Here is a 21,823-nt window from a genome sequence, read left to right as displayed (position 1 = left end):
TGGATAGATGGGTTCTGCATGAATTAAATGAGCGTCAGAAGAGAAATCATCTCGAAGCTTTCCTTTCTTTGCTGTTAAGACACAAAGGCAATCAATTTCTATACCGCACTGTTACATTTCATGAAAAATGGATTCTTTTTGATAATTGCAAGCATTTGGCACAATGGTTGGATAAAGATGAAGTGCCAAAACACAATCCAAAACCAAATATTTATCAAAAAAAAAAAAAAAGCTAAAGGTTTCTGTTTGGTCGTCCAGCACTGGTAGTATCCACTACAGCTTCATGAAACCTGGTCAACGCATTACAGCGGATGTCTACTGCAACCAATTGGATGAAATGATGAGGATACTTTCCATTAAGAAGCTGAGATCGGTCAATAGAGACAGGCCAATACTCTTGCAAGACAACGCTTGCCACAACCATACGTGGCACAAACAACGCTGCTCAAACTAGAGAGGCTGGACTTAGAAACTCTCTGTCATCCACCATAGTCACCAGACCTTGCACCAACTGACTACCACTTCTTCCAGGCTTTGGACCATGTCTTGCAAGGCAAAATATTCAATTCTCGACAGGCTGTGGAAAACTTCTTTTGCTATTTCATTGCCACTTGCTCTCTAGGCTTCTTCGCTGCTGGCATAAACAAAATACAACTAAGATAGCAAAACTGTATCAATAGTTTGGGTGCACCATTTGATTAATTGTACTGCTTGTTTGAGATGTAATAAACCATACTTTTGATTGGAAATTGAACATTTCATATGTAATGACCTATAAATATGAAACATTAAAAAATATAATAAGGGAATGAGTCCTAAAAAAAAGATGACTTGGGAAGTACTTAATACAAGAGAAAAGGAAAGCTAGTCTAACTGAGCATGTAAACATGGTTTGCCCTTGGCTTAGCCATTCATGGCTCTCAGTCTTCATTCACTTCCATCCTGGTAAACTCACTGCCCTCCATTCTCCTCTCCACTTGAAGGCAAAGACACCTTTCAGAGTATTTCTACCAGTCCATCAAAACCCGTGTAATGGGGTTATAATATAGGGCATTTGCTATTTTATATATGGCTGGTCAGGACTCTCTCTTAGATCAGTGAGGAAGAAGGGGACGCCAATAAGCAAGAGAGAGCATAAGAAATGAGTTCAGATGGAAAACAAGAGGCTAGGGCATGTGGTCTTACAAGCTGTGGAAAGGGCTTAGGTTTTCTCTGAGATGGGAAGCCGCTGGAGGATTCTGAATGAACTTAACATTTTAAAAAAATTTATCTGGCTGCTACTTGGAGAATAGAGCAATGGAAGAAGAATGGAAGTAGGGGACCTATTGTGAAACTACTGCAGTATATCAGGCAGGAGGTGATGGTGATACAGACCAAAGAGGTAGCAGTAGAAATGGTGAGAAGCAGTAGGAGTCTGAATATTTTTAATGTACTGACAGTATTTGCTGATGGATTCAATATGGAGTAGGAGAAGATTCAAGGTTTCAGCCTGAGTATCTAGAAGCAACAGAGCTGCCATTTACTAAGAGGGAATAGACCATGAGAGGAGTAAGTTTGGAGGGATGAAATCAGAACTTCAGTTCAGGACATGTGAAGTCGAAGATTCCTATTATTCATCTAAGTCATCAACAGGTGGTGCCATGAGTCCAGAATTCAGGCGTGAGGGGGGGACATCATAGTTGGTCCCCAACTTCCTGGGCCATGGACTCTTTACTGTTTACATAATCCCTCATGAAAGGAATGAGAATAAATTTACAAAACAGAGATAGTATTTTAACTTTTGAATATTACTCCAGATTGGAGTTCCTCAACCTTCAAAAGAGCAGTTCCAAAGAGGAGGAGCAAAAGACAAATTGAACAGGATTAAGGAGTGAGCAGCTGGGAAGGAAACAAAGGCATCAAAGGTATAGAACTTTCTTTCAAGAAGTGATACGCCAATGTCCTGCCACATTCTTAGGAAAAAGTCAAGGCTTATTTTTCTCTAGGTGAACATCATCTGTCTTATTGTTTTAATACTCAGATTTTTTTTCTCATGAATCAGGAAGTTCTTTTAGGCTTTGTTGGGGATTTCCGAATTGAGGTATTTTGCAGCAGTGTTCTATTTTTGACAAATACTGGATAAAATGAGTTTGCTGTTCTTTTGTAAAAGGATCTCCCAGACGCTCTTGAAATGTTTTTCCTCTTAGTCCAGGTAAATATCTGAAACCCCTTTATTTCATTAAAGTTGATGTTAAAGCAATATTTTGTTGTTGTTGTTTTTGAGACAGAGTCTCACTCTGTTGCTCAGGTTAGAGTGCTGTGGCATCAGCCTAGCTAACAGCAACCTCAAACTCCTGGGCTCAAGTGATCCTTCTGCCTCAACCTCCCAGGTAGCTGGGACTATAGGCAAGCACCACCGTGCCTGGCTAATTTTTTCTATTTTTAGTTGTTTTGGCTAATTTCTTTCTATTTATAGTAGACACAGGGTCTCGCTCTTGCTCAGGCTGGTCTTGAACTCCTGAGCTCAAGCAATCCTCCCGCCTCAGCCTCCCAGAGTGCTAGGATTACAGGCTTGAGCCACCGTGCCTAGCCAATGTTAAAGCAATATTCAAAAAATCCTCAGGAAGCCCCAACAAGCATTTGCGTCACTCAGCACTGACTATCTCATGACCTGAGAGTGCAGGGAAGCTCTTGGCTTGAGCATTTTCCCCAATACCATTATCCCCCAAGTAGTTTTGTTCTAAATATTTCTTTACCTCTATTCAGTCCAAATCCTGACAGGAAGGGGCCCCTGTCGAATCTCTCTGTGACCCTCCCCACCCCATTCCCCAGTGCTCAGCCAGGCAACAGAGAGGATACTGAAGATGTTTAACTCCAAGATAAATTAATCATCCTGGCTGGGGGATGAACACCTTTTGGGCCCACATTTTATCCCCAGCAACCAGCACATATCGTAGAGGGAGGTCCATGACCACCTGTTGTCCCTGGTCACTTGGAAATCAGATTGGGGATGAGGCCCTTCTGCCCATGGCTGAGGACCCTCACCTAGGGCTCTCTGACTACTGGTCAAGGAGGGAAGAAGTCCTCTAACAGCTGCACGTTGCCTTCCTCTACCTCCACAGCAGAAACCAACGGTCAGAAGGTTGTCAGGGAATCTCTCTGCTCTTTTCCAGAAATGCCCACGTGAGCAAGATTCAGGTAGTTGAAAGTCATATTCTACCCAGGTTGACTATTTTCTTGACAACACAGAGCAGCAATCTTATCCCTAAGTTAAGGTAGGCAGCAAAGTGCCATGTCCATTGCAGGGGGAATGCGGGAGGCGGGTGCTTCTGTGGAAAGGAGACAGAAGCAGGCTGCAGGAAGCCGAGCTGCTCCTCCCCGCTCCTCTCCAGCCACTGGAAGAGAAAGTGAAGGGTGACTTTCAAAGCTCCACGTTTCTCCACACGAGCAGAACAACTGTAATTCAGACATTCTTTAGCTATTTCAATTTCAAATTCATTTCACTCCCATCACTTCTCTCTTTCTGCGCAGGTTGGTTTCTGTAATTACGTTAACGCAGAGTAGTTGAAACACTACACTCTCTCCATGGTTGGACGATGGATGACTGTTGCTTCCAGTCCTGTGGAGAGCCGAATGGCTACTTGAGTCTCTGATCTCATACTGGAGGTTGGGAGTTTTGTTTATTCATTCAACAAACAATTATCGTGGGCCTACCATGTGCTTAAAGGACAAAAACAAAGCAGAGTGAACGGCCATGATCCTTGCCTTCATGGATTCTAGAGTCCAATGGGGATGTCATGAACCATGCAAAAGGGGTCTTCTTTCTCTTTTCTAGTGTTCGTCTAACAGGTGTTCTCATTAACTCCATTTTAAAATCGGAAGCCAAAGGTGAGACACAAAGAGGGGCTAAGTGATGCTGATAAAGAACGAGGAGGAAATAATGAGAAATTGTTGGTGGTTGATGCTGAAAACAGTTAACACCTTCCATCTGCCATCACCAAAGCTCTTGTGCCCTCTGACCCCCACACCTTATGAGATCACAGAGCACTTATTATAATGCCCCTTTTACACAGTAGGAAACTGAGGCTCAGTTGCTCATGGCCTCATACCTAGAATAGCAGAATCAGGGCTATTCATGAAGACCCCATGAATCTTGATCTTTCCATCTCACCAGGCCAAAAAAATGAGGGGGGGGGGGAAACCAACATTTTTTTGGTACATTGGCATGCATAAAGTCAATCAATCCATGAAGCTATGAAACATTATTTTAATGATTAGGTAGAAAACAACCCAGTGAATATTAATAACATAATTAGAATGCTATTAGCAGTCATCTAATCTATCCAAAAATTCTAATAATACCTCATGAGTGCTTCTTATGCACAAGATGCTCAGTCATGGAGGACTTGGTGGTGAGTCACCAAACCTGATGTCAGCCTCATAGATTGAATCCTGAAGGTGGACGGTGCTTTGCATCATGCTATGATATTGTGATATAATAAGGAACATATATTTTGGTCTTTGTCCAAGGTTCCTGGATCACGGCTTCTGAAACCCTTGTGATTTCCTAAGTGATTAGAGTGATAGGAGCAAGAGGAGTATCTTTTGTTAAAATAGTTGGTCTTTCATTCTAGGTTCCTGAAACAGCTGGAACAGCTCCAAAGTGATAAAGGTGAAAGTGTCTTCTGTTATTCATAACAAGTCCTTTTCAACCACACCTTAGTTTATGTTAATAAGAGGGTTTTTTGGAAAGCCCCTAGATAAACACAGGAGGGAGGACTGGTTGCCAAGCCAGGAGAACCAACCATGGGACTGGAGAGTTGAAAGGTTCAGCACCCACTACCCTACCTCCTGGGAGGGGACAGAGACTGAAGGCTGAGTTGATCAGTAATGTTCAATGATGTAGTCAATCATACCTGAATGATGCATCCTCCATAAAAACATAAAAGGACAAGGTCTGGAGCATTTCCAGGTTGCTGAACACCCTTTGGGCCCACATTTCATCCCCGGCAACCACGAGTGGCACACCCCATGCCACAGTATGGAAGCTCCGGTCTTCGGGACCCTTCTGAACCTCACCCTGTGTATCTCTTCATCTGGCAACTCTTCTGTGTCCTTTAGAATCCTTCCCTTCTCCCTTCCAACTCTAATACTTAATGCTACATGGACTCTCTTGGTTCCTATTAGCATATTTACCAGACACAAAAAGTCAAAAACAGGAAAGGAGGGAGGGGCAAAAATATGAGTTGATCCTTTTTAGGATAAAATTATCGGTGAGCTCTCCAAGGCTCCCTTTATAAAAATGATCAGATTGAGTCCATAACGTTTTTATGTGGCACACATAAAAGCTAGTATCAAATAGGGTAAAATCCACAGATGCTGAATGCTACTGTCTGGTTTTAAATTGCTACTGCGCCACTTAACAGCTATGTGGCCTTGGGCTGGTTATTTAACTTCTTTGTGCCTCAGTTTCCTCATCTGTCAAATGTGGATGAAGATGCCAGGAGGATCAAATGTCGTGTTACGGGCAAAGGCCTTAAAGTAACACCTTGCAGCCAAGATCTAGATAAGTGTTACCTATTAAGACAAATATTCTCTACTGGAGAGATTTGCCAGACAACAGACTCAGAACTGGAACAAAGTATGAAAATAAGGTAAAGTTAACAATTCCTACAAAATCAGTGCTATCCTGTTCTCCCTTTGGTCAGGTAAAGACCTGGCTGAGAAGTAGAACCTATCCATCTTGCTATGCTTAGGATGGAAGCACCCTGCGGAAGGCAGTTAAAAATAAGCCCAGAGAAAGGAATGGAGCAGCTTCTACCATAAAATAGTTAACTGCAAGCACATGGAAATCTTTGATGAGCTGGTGGTTCAAGCTCTTCCTAAGGATGTCCTGAAAAGCTACTGAATACCTCTATCATTAGAGATGACAAAGGCAAGAATTCCCACAGTCCCTGCTTCAGAATAGCCCCGACTTTGAAGATGAGCATTAAAATTATAATGATTGATAACTACTGGTGGTCACTTTCATGAAACATAAGCTCTAAGGAAACTATAATGATCTGTTGCAAAGACTAGAATATATAATGGATCAAAGAGCCGAGAGCAACTTCAGTGATTATTTTGCCCAACCCCTTACTGCTGTATACTAGGAAATCTGAAGGTTGCTAAGGGAAGGCCCATCTCTCACAGGGAAATAACAGCTAACCCAGGACCAAAAAGCCCAGCCCTGTGGGTTCTCCACTCTGTGAACCCTACAGTATTCTCTCTGCACCGAGCGGGCTGTCAGGAAATAACAATAATAATAATAAACACGTATAGCACATTTCTATACATTTTATTAAAATAGAAAAACTTTATTAAAATTTTGAATAAGTGGAGGACAGTGAGTTATGCACAGAAGGAAAAAAAAGTCCCCTCTTTTACAGGGGGGCCCTAGGCTGGCTACCCAACGTTGGCACTGCTCTTACGCCAGCCTTTACTTCCCAGCTTCCCACCCCTAGATGTCCACAGGCTATAAAATGAGCCTCTCCTCTCTTTCCAACAGAATGCACTGTCCTCTATCCTAATGCCCCAAAGTCTTACTGGGAATTAATCATAAACAATACCAAAGAGCTAAGTATAAATACGCCATCAGATATCAGCTCCTTCCTGAGTGTCTGCACTTAACAAGGGCTTGCCTTTTCTCCAGTCAAAAGTAACTAATGTTATTTTGGACAGACTCAGAGACCTTTTAAACCAGAAGCTTTTAAAATTCTAATGCACTGTCATTATCTTTTCTGTTTCGGTGGAGCTGGTACTACTTCCTAGCCCGAATTCACAAATCTTTATGGTGGTGATAAGGAAATGATTATAACCGTGGGTGATGTGCATACACAACTGTCAGTTACCAGAATCAGGACAAGGAGGGACAAAGAATCTAAAAGCACCTTGATTGACAGGGCTAGTCAGAGGTGCCCCAGAGATCCACAGCAACAGAGAGTTTCACCCAAGGTCAGACGTTACTCGTCCCAGATAATATTTACAGGTTGACGGAAAATGTCAACGCTTTATCCCTCGAGAAAGACTTAGAGTGGACAAGCCAGACCCCTGATGGGTATGGGAGCATTTTTTGAGTGGAAGGTTTTCGTTATGTATTGCAGAATAATTCAGTATGCTCAATTTTCAAAAACATACAGACTAATTTAGGGGGGAAAAATTATACAGCTTCCCCTCTAAATTTTTGACATAAGTGGTTTTTATTGTGATGATACTTAAAATATGTACAAACATAAAACTAAGTTATAATTTCAGCTCCTCTGAAATCATCCAATGCCAGCTAAATGTTCTTTAAGCAGATACAAATAAAATTGTACCACCAAGTCAATTCAGATTAATAACATCATTCAGATGATGATGTTTTACTAAAAGCCACCCGCCATACTCATTATGACGCCAGTGATCCTGAAATCTACAATGCATGAGTTTTGGAGTTGAGAATGCTCTTGCCACCTCCGTGCAGTGGGACCCTCCCCCCTACTATTTCCTTATTCACAGCAAAACGAAGTATTTCCTGGACCAGTGTACCATGCAGTCACCTGGCCTTCACTTGAGGCTAGTCCAACGTTCATTCCCATGAGCCCATGGCAACTAAATAGCATTGGCACCACCTTGATTGTAAATAAACAACACAAATTCAGGTGCCACAAACATGCAGCAGCATTATTCATTAGAAAGTGGTCATCTGGATGACCCAGAGTCTGCTAATATGAGTTTACATGAGCACTGACATAATAACAGCAAAATTTAAGAGTCACTCTGTGGAAGTCCTGTGCCTTCCCCTCCCTCATGCCTCTGCAAATCTGTCACAAATCACTGTGGCAAGGCACGGAGGGCTGGGGAGACAGAGACCATTGGTGAGCTCTGGCTTCTCCATTTATGACCTCTACAACCGTAAGCAAGTGACTCAACCTCCCTGAGCCTCAGGCTCCTTATTTACACAACATTGGGGTAAAAATAGAACCTACCGGATAGAGTTGTTGCAAAGACTACATGTGCGACAAGATGTGGAAAGTCCTTAGCCCAGTGCCTGGTGCTTAATAGGTGCTCAATAAATACCCACAATTGTTCCTGTTTGGTTGCTTTACCTCCAAGCTCCACAAAAGGAGGAAAGGATACACTATTTTACCAAAACAGAAGCATTTCAAAATAATTTGAGTTTGACGCAGAAGAAGCCTTTCACATGTCTGCCTGCAGGAAAATCAGACACGGCTATCAATCATCTTTGGTGCTTTGTTACGTAATAAAGATGTGGTACTAGGTGATATTCTGGAAAGAAGAGGCCTATTCACCCACACACAGTGAAAGTAGGCAAGCCTATCTTGTCGGGTTACTTATTTTTATATTAACAATTGTGTAAGGAGAACAAAGGCTTTAAAGACATTTAAAGGTGCTGATACCTTCAAGTTTGTGTTCCTGAATTATTTATTAATAGAATGGATATAATGGATAGCTTATTTTACCACTGGCTGGGTGCCCACTAATGGCAAGCCATTGTGATGAGTGTAGCCGGGGCCAGGATGAATAAATGAGTCAGCAGGGTTCTCATCCTTAGGGCACTTACTGTCTACAGGGATATGTAGGTAAATAAGTAAGATGCTCAAAGTCTACTGGGCTCTAATTTCACTAAAGGTAGGAATTATGTTCTACTGATTTTTATATCCCAGTGACTAGCTCAATACTTGGTTCATAGTAGGGGATAAATGAATTAATGAAATACATGAGTGAATGGAATATATAGGTTAGACCATGTATGAGCCATACATACAGGTTCAACAAAGAATAATGGTTCTATGGTTCTTTTGAGGGCATAGGAATTGAGAAAATATAGAGGAGATGGAATTTGAGGGAAGACTAGAATTTCAAGAAACAGATGAGAGAATGTCCAATTATAATTTTATACAGTTGCAATGTTCTCTAAATTGGTGCTCATTGATAAAACAATTCTCATTCTGATTATTATTATATCTAGCATTTCTATAACTCTATTTCTGCAAATTGTATGCAATTGCTTCTTAGTTTGTTATTTCTTACAAAGACTTTTGATTTATTTATAAACAACGTGGTGGTTCATTATTTATCAGAATAGGAAGCTGAAGAAATAATATCTGGTCTCTAGCAGCTGTGTCTCAATTATTACTATTGGTCTCCTGGGGCTGTCTAATAAGTAGCCATAAAAAGTCAATTTGCATTTAGGAAAAGAAATGTGTATATTTGGCAGCATTTACATTTGCCATGATTGACAACAGACATAACTGACAGAAACCCTACAATGTAAGAAGAATAACTGCATCCTGATATTAGCATATTGTCTTAAAAATAAACCATTACCAATCCTAGGATGAGGAAAGAGGTATAAAAATGGTGTGTTTAAGTAATGATTAGGATACCATAAAGGATGCATATAAATATCTCAATAATAAAAGTCCATAAGCAAGAAAAGGCATAATTTTGTTGATACTTTGGAAAATCACTAAAAGGACTGCCCTGATCAAAAAAGGAATAGTTAAAACTGAATAAAAAATATTTGAGAAAAAGAAAACTATTCTCTTAGTGATGAGCTCTCACCAAACTAGATAATGAACTATTTCTAGATAATGATCAAAGTTAGATGCTTATCAACTGGCCTCAAATGATTAGTAGCTTATTTTTTTAAATAGTAAAAAATTATCCTTCAGTTCACTGTTTAGAGTCTAACATTTGAACATCAGTTCTCTTTTTTGGATGAAGAAGAATGTCTATAACTTTGTCTTTGTTTTCCATTCTTTTGGGAGGAGGAGACATGAGTTTAGCTTTTCTGAACCTTAGGATCACCGGGATGAGATGTGAGAAGAAGAATGGAGACAGAAGCTAAAGGGAAAGACCCTGAACAATCATAGGCAGATTCTTCCATGATCTGGGATCACGTCTCTGGAAATGGAATAATTCAAAGAGAATCATGGCCAGTGGGGGAGATTGAGGGGGGGAGGGATGCCTTTGTGATCCGATGAGAAATCCAGAATGTTGGGCTCCCAGATATACAGAAATGGGTCCTGAACACCAGTTAGCTAAAGATCTCTTAACCTTTATTATTCTTTGGATTTTCTTTCCTATAAAATATGCCCTTGAAATTTATACTGTCTTAAAAAAAATACCTAGGATTGGTTTTCATACATATCCATTAAGATATTTCTAATTTTGTTCAGATAAAATGACCTTCTCATAATATCACACCTTGGCTTGAATTGTAAGACAATAGCCAGGAGGGGCAGTGGGGACATCCTAATGGTCGAGCTGAGAGGAAGAGGTTGAATGAAGGGTAAAAACAGACACTGAAAAGTGCAGCATATGTTTGGTTCTTGACACCTAAGACAGAAACCTTTTTGATAAGTACAGTCATATTTGTATAACGGTGGCATTTTAGGAGCTATTTTAAAGAACAAAACTAGAAGCATCGTGAGAAGCTACCACATTTGGGGATTTCTACACTGGGAGACCCTAAAGGTCCTTCCAAGATACTGACATGGTCATTCCCATCAGCCCTTGCCATATGGCCTCCTGGAAACTGGCTAGGTTGATTAACAGAAGCAGGAAGGGGCAGAGGGCCACCCAGGGGAGACCACACACCTGGGTTTCCCCACAGGGCCACTGTGGACTGCCTTATGTCCCATGTAAGCTATTAATGATTTCACTAGAACATAACTGGGCCCATCTAGAACCAGCCCAAATTTTTCAATGTCCCCAGTTTCCACTTAAATCATGTGAGCAGTTTTCATACAGGCTGAACGAAGTGGTTGTTGGCTTGAATCAAGGCAATCTGGATTCGGTGGAACAGAGGGGAGCTCTTCAGGTTTACTATTCAGTCTCACCTCCACCTGAAGCTGACCTTCCAAATTGGTCTATCCTTGTGTGGGGGCTGTGAAGGCCTTCCTAACCTTCCAGAACAAAAGACACTGGACCTCCCAGTAGAGCTGCAAACAGAATGAGAAGGAATTCTCCTCTCCCCATTCATGACATCTCAGGAGGCTGAAATCAAACCAAAGTCCAGAGTACAAGCCAAAAATTCCCATGGAGTTTTCACGTGCTGTGGCACTCAGACACAAGGTCAGAAGGTAACCCTTGAAAATCTGAAGGAGCAAATACTTCAATCCAGAGCTTCACCTAAATGTCCCCTTGTCAAATCTGAAGTTTAATGCTAAACAACAGCTGTGTGTAGAACAGAAATCACCAAAAATATCAGAAAATAAAGGATACCAAATAAACACATTTCGTGATATGCCAGTTGCTGAGTATCTTCCCTGACAAAAATTTAACCCTTTTTTAAAATAAATCATTGTTTGTACAAAATAAAAGATCAAATGAATGTCATTAATGCCCACAGCAGGGGAAAATTAACATATTCATGAATTAGTACCTTGTTTTCACTTGTCAAGGCTAAGAGATTTTGCTCTTGAGCAAACAGAATTTTCTTTGAACTACCATTAACTTATCTGAATTTACCATCTTCTATTTCAAAAGTCATGTGTGGATACCTTCTTTCTTGAAAAATTATTAAACCTCCAAAGAGAAATATAAGGCCAGGCATGGTGGCTCATGCCTGTAATCCTAGCACCCTGGGAGGCCAAGGTGGGAGGATCACTTGAGGTCAACAGTTCGAGACCAGCCTGAGCAAGAGTGAGACCCCTGTCTCCACTGAAAACAGAAAAAATCAGCCAGGCAACTAAATACAGAAAAAATTAGCCGGTCATGGTGGCGCATGCCTGTAGTCCTAGCTACTCGGGAGGCTGAGGAAGAAGGATTGCTTGAGTCCAGGAGTTTGAGGTTGTAGTGAGCTAGGCTGACACCATAGAACTTTACCCTGGGCAGCAAAGTGAGACTCTGTCTCAAAAAAAAAAGAGGAGTACAAATTGAACATTGATTTGTCTTGGCCAGGTACTGACTAGACTTTTAGCTTTAATAGTTACAGAAGTCAAAATAAAAAACAAATCATATTAATCTTTCAGATAATTTTATGGGGAAAATAATTCAAATTGGCTGTTTACCTCAATCAATTGGTCAATACCATCAAATACTATAGTTAATACGGTAGCCTAATAGTGAATGCAGAGACCTTTTTTGGAAAGACTAATTTGATTAGTCATCAATTAAAAATTCCAGAATAATGACCATTTAGGAATTGGATATTCTTGACCATTAAGATTTTTAAGAAGACACTAGCTGGTTATCCTAGTTATTTATTCAAAATGGTCTACCCTGTGTTGTATCTCATTAAGTGAAAGGTGAAAAAAGACATGCCTGACTGAAGTTTGCCCAAAAGTGGAAGGGGAGCCAGCCAAAACCAACTCAGGCAACAATAAGACTAATGCAAATAAATACACATATTTGCTGTCAATATTTTTTAGGATTTGAAAAAACTCTGTTTTGCTGAACAAAGAAACCAGAAGCAGCAAACCGAACCAGTTCCCACTTAACCAGAGGTTGCTTTTTCTACACACTAATAGTTTAAATCAGCCTTAGCAGCTCAACAGGCTGCGATGACAGCTGTCAACAGTCAGGCCTCACTCAGGCCACTGCATGCATGTGCCAGACTGCTGATAACAGAACCAGGAGAGAAGCTAATCCACTAAAATCATCTTTCCCACAAAGCTAATGCATGTTAAATCTGCTAGGTCCCCACCCACCCATCCTCGATTCCCCAAAAGAAAGCGTAACCTCCTTGAACCTATCCTTATGCATGAATATTTCCAGAGTGGGTGTTATCTCTGAAAAACACTAATAGTATCCAGCCCTTATCTTCGCCAAAAAGAGTGCTTACAAGCAAGACAGAGGTGAGACCTGCATTCTCAAGCATTGCCTGTGGGAATTTCAATTAGTACAACCTCCTGGAAAAGCAATGTGAATATATAGAGAAAGCCATAAGAATGTCCATCTATTTGAGCCAATAATTCTACTTTAACAATCTATCCTAGGAGAATCATCCAAAACATAGAAAAAGATTGTGCTCAAAGATGTTTATCAAAGTATTATTTATGATATTTTGAATAATTGGGAACCATCTGACTGTTCAACACTAGGGGAGAGTGTAAATGAATTATGGTAAAAGTATATATGGGAATGCTATGCAGCTATTGAAAACCATGTTCAAAAGATTATTGATCTTACATGAAAAGTTATTTAAAATGTTTCATGACATACACAGGATGCAAAGTTCTATACAGTTATGATCCCAATTCTATAAAGATATGCATATTTTAAAAAAGACTGAAAAGAAATACACCAAAATGTTAATAGTAATTATCCTTCACTCATGGTAATATGTGTGATTTTAATTTTCTTTTTATACTTTCCTACATTTTCCAAAATTTTTATAGAAAGCACATATGTCCAAAAAAAAAAGAAAAAACATCAAAAAATCATGGCAGAGGGTCTCTAGTTTTCCTGCTGAATAGACAGACCTCATCAGACACTGGGAAATATTTCTTCCTTTCTTGAGCAGATTCTATGTCCTGTCTGTCACTCACACTTGATGTAAACCCTGGTGATGACTTCTTGCACTCCACATCACCCTATCCCTTTAGGCTTTGACGGTCAGCAATTCTCTGTTTATACTAAAACACCCCCCCACCCCCCAGCAGGTACACCTTCTCTGCAAACCATGGTCTCCTTCCCCTTCACCTGCTGGACCCAGTTTCATGTCCTGATCAGCTCATCCTTGCCTGGGCTGGCCTGACTCAGCCCACACTTGCTACTGGCAACAAATATTCTTTAAGAAAACAAAAGGGCACCAAAGAACAGGCCAAGGAAATACAGTCTTATTAATGTACTATATACATGTGTTTTATATACAGTGGACCTTCCCCCTCCCCCACTGCCATGGTACTACTATACCAGGCCCCAATAAAAATGATCTCCTGGGAGGTCCCTATTGTGACAATCATCCTTAACATGTGCACAGAGCATTCCAGTTTTCAGTGCGCATTCACGAACTCGGAGCATGTCACCTTCACACGTCTGTAAGGCGGGGAGAGTAAGTATTATTTTCCTAATTGTACAGGTAAGATAACTGCAACTCAGAGACCCGGCACTGAGTGGCCTATTCTCCCTGATCCTCAGGGTGTGCTCATCTGTACACAGTGGTGATGACGCCCACCTCGGGGAGTGGTTGTGAGGATTAAAGGAGATAACGTATATTGGGTGCTGAGCAAGGCATCTGGAACACGGGCAGCATTCAACAAATGCCAGTTCCTATGACTGTTAGGTCAATGGGAAGCTCAAGGTCACATAGCTGGGAGGTGACAGCACCACGATTGGAATCCAGACCTTTTCATGCCAAGTCCATGCTTTTTATACATCATTCTCAACACTGTAAGAGAAGTATTAAGGCAAGGCCCGCAGCCTCAAAGAACTTCTTAATAATATTTTGTAGCCGGCAAAGCTCAATTACATGAAACACCAAAGCAGCCACTCCCACAGAGAACTAAGGCAACAGTAATAAAAACTAGGACCTAGCTGTAAAACTGTACGATTCTTTTGTTCGACAGCCACCATTCAAAGGTGTTTTCATGCACATATTCCAAAGCTTACGAGCCCAACATTCCATATCTAATTTTAAAGTACGTCGAGAATGAGAGAGCAGATAAGAAAATAAGGCCCTTCTCATCCCTTCTATAGAAAATATTTGTGTGGGCATTCTGAACTGCAGGAAGTTTGAGCTATTTTTGGAAGCATTTCTTTAGCTTCTAGAAAGTACCATTCATGGTCACACGCTTTATTATTTTTTAAGGGATTTAAAAACAGTTTCAGTTGAGTTTAAAGCTGCTTCCATCTTTTAAAAATAATTCCTCAACAAGATTAATTTAACCTACAATATGTGACACCTGACAGTTGGGAACAAGCAAAAAGACACAAGGAAGAGGAACATTTTACAGGCAAAGGCAGAAAGCTCTTCAGGAAGATGGAAATGCAAGCGTGTGCACAGAGACACACAGAATAGTAAGCCGTTCCATCCCTCTGTGTTCCATGCCATAATAAGAGAATTCCACCTAGGAAATACTATTTCTTCACAGCAATCTTGGCTCCCTTATAAGCTGCCAAAAGGGTTAAAACTTCTGTGTTGTCAGATGTTGAAGCTTCTTTATATCTAAAAGAGTAGTTTATTAATGTATACTTGAGAGGTTCACGTGTTGAAAGATATCTAATGCTGTGTGTGTTTTCATATTACCAATATGTACATCTTTCTTAGATAGATAGACAGATGATACTCAACTAAGGGGTGTCCCCTATCAAAACTATGAAGTCAGAAAGTTTGTCTTCAGAAGCACTCTCCCATCCCTTTCTATATGTCTGCTACCCAGGGGGAAGGCGTGGAGACCCCCATTCCCTGGTCATCTTCAATGAGATTGATTTATGTATAGCGCCCAGCTCAATCCTTACAACAACCTTACAACATGTAATCACCCCAGTTTTACAGAGAGGAGGAAACTTCTGTAGTGTTTAAGTCACATGTCTAAAGTAAAGAAAGTGATTAGTGACTACGGAGATTGCTCTATTTTAGTGCTCACGCAGGGCTCCCCTTCCTGAACTGGGCTCCCCCAACATCAGGAACCCCCATTAGCTCTGTGTGATGGACTAGATCACACCAAGCTGTTAAGGACAAGCCACCCGTTTGAGTTAATCCTCTTGGAGGTGTTCCTATTCTAAAAGTGACCAGATGGTACAACCTTAACCAAATCAATAGCTCTAGCAGTAGAATCTGAGACAAGACAGCAGGACTTCAGAATGCCAACACTCCTTAGAGGGCATCTGACCAAACTCTTCTCCCATTAACATACAGAATAAAATAACTAAGGGCCGAGATGGGATGTGACTTTGCAGAAGTCACACAGCGAATCAGGTGCAGAGCCCAGTTAAAAGCCAGAACTCCTGACTCAGTCCAGTTCCCCTTTATGGCATCGGCCACAGATATTCAAACCTAGGGTAAAAAAAAAACAAACAAAAAAAAAAAACAAAAAAAAAACACATTTCAGGTTAAATAGGAATTGTTTTGGCATATTAACTCATACTGGCCATTCAGAATGTTGATCAGAGCCTGGGCTTCAACATTGGCTACACCTCTTATTAACTGTGACTTAGACAAGGCATCCTCTCTTTGCCTTGGCTTTATTATCAATTATGTGAGCATAACAACAGTGCCTGTCTCGTGAAGTTGATGGGGGGATCAAATGTGATAGTGCAGTTTTAGCTTCTTTGTGCTCAGCATATGGTCAGCACTGAATAAATGCTAGACATTATTATTATCATTATTATTACTATTACCACTGTAGTAGTTCAAATAACTGAGTTCATACTTTCACTTTTGGGGGATAAAGGCAGAGACAACTTCCCACTATCGAGTTCACCTCCCTCTTCTCCAAAGGCAGCCCTACACACTTTCGGGAATGAAGGCAAGTTGAGATCAGTAGAAGATTAGCGCCAGGAATAAAGAAAACACCTCTGAAAATAAAAGTGCCTACTGAGCATTTTAATGTGGTTGTTCAAAATAAAAATTTGCCATCTTGCTCAAACCCGCTCCTCCTCATTTACTCCTCGACTCAGTTAAAAGCCTGACCATCCACCTAGACATGTAAGTTTCTCCTTTGGTGCCACCACCCACTTGGTGACCAAGCAACACTGATTTTCCCTCTGAAATGGCTCTCTGTGGCTTTCTTCCCCTCATGCCATCTGGTTCAGGCACATTTCATTTTATGTTTTTGTGTTGGTTGTTGTTTTTTTATTTTTTTATTTTTTTGCTTTGACCATTCCAGTGTTCTAAAATCTGAGCTCATCACTCTCTGCAACCCCACCTCCTCACTCCCTCCAAAGCCACTTTTGCAAAATATGAGTTAGATTAAATCATTTCTCCCATTAAAAGCTGCATGGTTTCTCCTCTTTGGCAGAGTATAGTCACAACCCAGGCTCACTGCAACCTCTCTAGACTCTCCTGCCACCCCCTTACCTCAGAACACTTAGATGTCCTTTGAATGTGACCTTTCTGCCATGTGAGTATGCTGTGCCTTCAACATGGAACTCCTAGCCCCTTCTCTAGAGAACTCTTACCACCTACTGGGATCCAGTTCAAATATGAACTCTTCTGAAAACTCTTCCATATTCCTTCCACTCTTCTGTCCCCTGGCTCCCACTGAACTTGTTCCTGTCTCCATTAAATACTCACCATGTTGAATCATTATCATCTATCTTCTTATCCCTCCTTTCTGCTAGATTCACTTCTGGGAGGCACAGACCTCACTCTTTTAGCCTCTGGCACAGGGCCTACATAGCACACAATAGGCACTTAACAAATGACTGTTGAATCAATTTTGAGTGGATGGTACAGAAAGCAAAAGCAATAAGAAAATGAGACCTCGGTGACTGTTAAAGTTGGCTTCAGTAAAGAGAATGCTAGTTTCTGGAATATATATGACTATCTGTAAATGATTATGCAAGTGGTTTTTAGAAGAGTGTGATGTGTACTTGCAAATGAGAATGCTCTCAAGTTCCCACTTACGTCTGTTAAATGTTCATCACGGGAGAGAGAGCCCCATCCTCCCAGATTTAGGTAGGATCTGCAGGACCTACACGCACTAGGTATTTTAAAGGCTCTTGGAATCCTATAGCTTTAGCTTGGACTTAGAATCCTATAGCTTTAGCTGAGGGCACTTTCCCTCACAAAATCCTGGACTCAGGTAGTGGGTACTCAATAAATGCTGATGTAACTTGCAGTGGATTTGAAAGCAATGTGCAACTAACATTTTAGACTAATTGAACTCAATGACTGATCGTACTTAATATAATAGCTCCAAGGCTAAAGAAAATCAATGAGTAGACTGAAGAGCAGCCAAATGTTCACTCCCCTGCCTTGTTCCACAGTCAGGGCTGAGCTGCCTCTTGATCCTTCCCAGCTTCCGGGCATTTCCAACTTCTCGGTGCTCCCAGAATGGAGGGGGCCAGTCAGCACGTGCTGCCCTGTGCCTGGGCCACATCTGACTTAGGTTTTGAAGTTGGTGTAACAAAGGACCATGAAGGTGTGAAAGTTGAGCTGCATTGTTCAAAACATCCTATTTGCCTTAAAGCCTCCCTTCTGTACGATAGGTTAAGAGAGATTCTGGCTGAAGGAAGGGAGAAGTGTGAGCTGGAATGCTGTAGCATCCTTTGCTCTCCAATTGTGGAAAATTGTGGGACTGTATATTAAAGGGAGCCCAGAAACTTTTTTTTTTTGTTTTTACCAAACTGAGACTTTAAAAACAAATTGCTTTGGCAGTGGACTCCGAAGTCCATTGAACGCCTCTATCCCAATGTAAGAAACAGGATAGATTGAAAGCATGAGGCACTGCTATACTTCATTTTGGGATAAGAAAGAGACCTCAGTGCCTTGGAGAATAAATCATTAACTAAAAGTCAAACCAATGCACCCTGGAAACCAGCGAGACCGGGAGGCAGGGAGGGACTCAGGCAGCTGGGATTTGCCCGTTCCCTCCGGCGACTTCTGGAGCGAAGCATCAAACAGGCAGGACGAACGCGGCACACTGCGCTCCCGTCCACTGCACTTTTCAAACTTGAAGTTATTTTTAGATGACCCAAGTCCGCTAATCCCAAGCAGGACAATTCTCAGCCCGCTGCACCTCAAAGCACCTTCCCCCTCTGCAGCGCTTTCGCTTAAGCACTGGGGAGAAAGGGGTCTCCCCGTCTTCCCCTTTGCCTTCTGCGTCCAGTCAGGCTCCCTTACCCCCTGTCTAAGCCTCAGTTCCGGGGATCGCAGGCGTCGTTCTCGCTCCTGCACTCGTGCACCTGCTGCTGCTTCTGGGAAGGCGAACCGTTGGGCCACTAAGAACGGGGAAGGGGCTCCTTGAGACCCGCGCCCCCTAGAGGGGGGTCTTGGGACACCTCTGTCCCCACGGCAGCCACCGGGACTGACCGCGGGATCGGGAGGCACCCCACTACCACCACCCCGCCGCCGCTACCCAGCTCCCAGACCCGGCCTGGCTCGCCCGCCCCCCGCCGCGGTCCCCCGGCACGACCAGGACACCGCGCTCAGCCCCAAGCCGGACAGGGTGCAGGGGCGAGCGGGGCCGGCGCGGTTATATAACCGACCTGCTGGGCGTCCGCGATGTGCGGGCGGAGGCGGAGGCGGAGGCGGCGGCGGCGGCGCGGGCGGTCAGCGGGGGCCGGCGACTGCGGGCGCGGCGCTGCCTGCTCACCTGCCAGCCGGCCGAGCGCGCGTGGGGGCGGCGCGGCGCCCGCGGGCCTGGGCGTGGGGCAGTGCGCGGCGCGCCCCGCCTCCTGCTCTCCGGTCGGTCCGTGCGCCCGCGGGTCCCTGCCTCCTCCCCGCAACCTCCGCCGCCGTCACCCGGGACAAAGCGGCTCCGGGGAGGGGCCCAGCCGGCGGCTCTCGCAGAAGCCGGCGGAGATGGGCGCGTCCCCAGCTCCGACTCATCGGGCCAACCTCCAATCAGACCCCGGGAAACCGAGAGCCCCTGTCTGGCCTCCTCTCATCTCCTCCCTCCTGACCCCGCGCCCTTCCCGGTCCCCCACCCACCCCACCTCCCGCTCGGCCCCGCACACCCCCGCCTCCACTCCAGGTGTCCGGGAGAGGGTGGGACCCTCTGGGGACCGAGCGCGGGAGCCGGCGGGCAGGGGCCCCGACCCCAGCGGGGAGAGGGTCGCGGCTGGGGTGGGGGCCTCCTTGGGGAGCGAGGTGCGGAGGGCGCCGACTCTGCAGCTAAGAGTGAGCGGGCAGCCACAGCCAAGAAGAAACTGGCAGAGAAGCGCACTGGTGGTGGGGAGCACTGGGAGAGAGGAGGCTCTTCTTACAAGAGGAGTGAGCCCCCCGACTCTGGCTAACGGAGGAATTGTCGGGGGGCCCCTGCTGGGCTCCTGCGCTGGGAACGCGTTGGCGCCCTCTGGCTGGGGCCCTGCGCCCGGCCCAGCCCAGGGCGCTGAAGGTGCCCTCCCTGCGCGGGCTTCACGGCGTTGCCAGGATTCGCGGCCATCAGACCTGGGGACCGAAGGGCTCCGGCGTTAAGGGCTCCTATTGTGTGAGAGCCCGCGACACCAGGAGCGGGAGGCCGGTATCCTACAGCAGCACAGCCGGCGGGGCTGAAGGTGAAGCAGAATCCAGGGTAGATCTGTTGCTCAACAAAGTTAACCCCAGCTGAAGTCTCTGCTTCACAGAAAAAAAAAAAAAAAAAGCAACTGCAATTCGGAGGGGCGTGGGAGCTCGTCGCTTACAGTATCACAGATAACGAACAGGACTGAGTCTCATGGCTAGAGAATGTCAATTATGCAAAAGATTATTTTGCATAATTATAAGTGGGGGAAATTAAAGGAAGGGGGGTTGCAGACCACCTAAGGGAGGAAGTAAATAACAGATTTAAATCAGTTTTGTGTCCTGTTATCTGTCGAATTGCTACATAAGCCGTTCCTTTTTGCTTCTTATGTCTTTCTGTTTCCCCGTGACAGTATTACAATTGCACTGAAGTAATCCATAAGCTTTACAGTTATTCTACAGCTACCCAGACACTACGTTGTTTTCTTCAAGGTTGACATAGACTCGCATCTTTTTAAAAAAATTTTACGAAAAATAAAGGTAGAAGACCTTGGCTCTTCTCTCTGATTAATCTGCATTAATACAAATTAAAATAGAATTTCAGAGTCAAAAATGACCTTAGACTTCTCCATGTCCAACATTCTTCTGGATGCATAAACCCATAAATATTCGTTGATTTAGATGAATTGCTGTTTGGGATAGAAATAGTCTTATATTGAGTAAAAGCTTACCTCCCTAGAATTTTCTGTCTTTGGTTCTAGCTCACTTTTTAAAGCCAAAGAGACCAAGTCCCATTCCTCTTCCAAGTGACTATCTTTTGAATACATGAAGACAGCTAGCATGTGTAACTCCATGCTCCCTTCCCTTTTCCAGATAAAACTTCCTTAACTCTTTAAACAACATCTTACTTGCAGTCGTTCCTAGAATCCTCATCCAATCTGATGACTTTCACCTTAACAGGATTTATTTATTTTGTGAATATGCATTTCCAAATAAAATGTTCTGCTTGTAGAAAGAATATATTCATTGTAGAAATTTTTACAAGTTGGAAAAATGCAAGATTTAATGTGAAAATTAGAAGAGCTAATATATGTAAAGCACTTAGCGCAATGCCTACCACACAGACACTCAATATATGTTAGCTGTTACAGAAGTGAAGATGGCCATATTCCTACACCCAGATACAGTGTTTTTACTTTTCTAGATGCTTTTTCTGGGTTCTCACACCCACGCATTCCTGCTTTTACTGCGAAGGGAAATTTTGGGTTTGTTAGTTTGTGTGAAGAATGAAGACTAAAAAATGAGAAAGAGAATGAAGAGAGACCAAACCAGCCTTATGTGGTTTATCTTGGAAAGAACAAAATGTTACTAGCAAAGCAAATGTTAATGGCAAAAAGAAGATAGAGGAAAAGAGTTCAGAGGGACTCAGTTTGGAGTGGAATTTGAGGAGCAGAAGGAGTGTTATTGGGTAGCTAATATTAAAGATAATAGTAAACAAGATTAGAAGTTTCAAATGATGTCATGAAGACAGAAAATAGAATGATGGTTATCAGAGGCTGGGATGGGGAATAAAGTGGGCGTGGTTAATGGGTGCAAAAATATAGTTTGATATCTACATAGAATGAACAATAGTTGATAGAACAACAAAGTGACTATAATCAACAAGTTAGGATGCATTTCATTTTTTATCTTTCACATTTTTTATTTCAGAATATTAATGAAGTTCAAATGTTTTGATTACATGAT

General features: G+C 42.9%; 1 protein-coding gene across 1 annotated transcript in view; it reads right to left on the bottom strand.

Moving 5' to 3' along the window:
- RCAN2 (regulator of calcineurin 2) overlaps positions 1-19,397 on the bottom strand; it is a 263,983-nt gene extending 244,586 nt beyond the window's left edge. Inside the window, exon 1 of the mRNA XM_012756433.3 lies at positions 19,123-19,397. The gene's annotated coding sequence lies outside the window, so the exon portion shown is untranslated. The remainder of the gene's footprint in view (positions 1-19,122) is intronic.
- Between the last annotated feature and the right edge of the window lie 2,426 nt (positions 19,398-21,823).

This window comes from Microcebus murinus, chromosome 5 (genome assembly GCF_040939455.1).
Source record: "Microcebus murinus isolate Inina chromosome 5, M.murinus_Inina_mat1.0, whole genome shotgun sequence".
NCBI lineage: Eukaryota > Metazoa > Chordata > Mammalia > Primates > Cheirogaleidae > Microcebus > Microcebus murinus.
The sequence above is the reverse complement of the archived record's forward strand: the minus strand, read 5'-3'. Positions and strand labels throughout refer to the sequence as shown.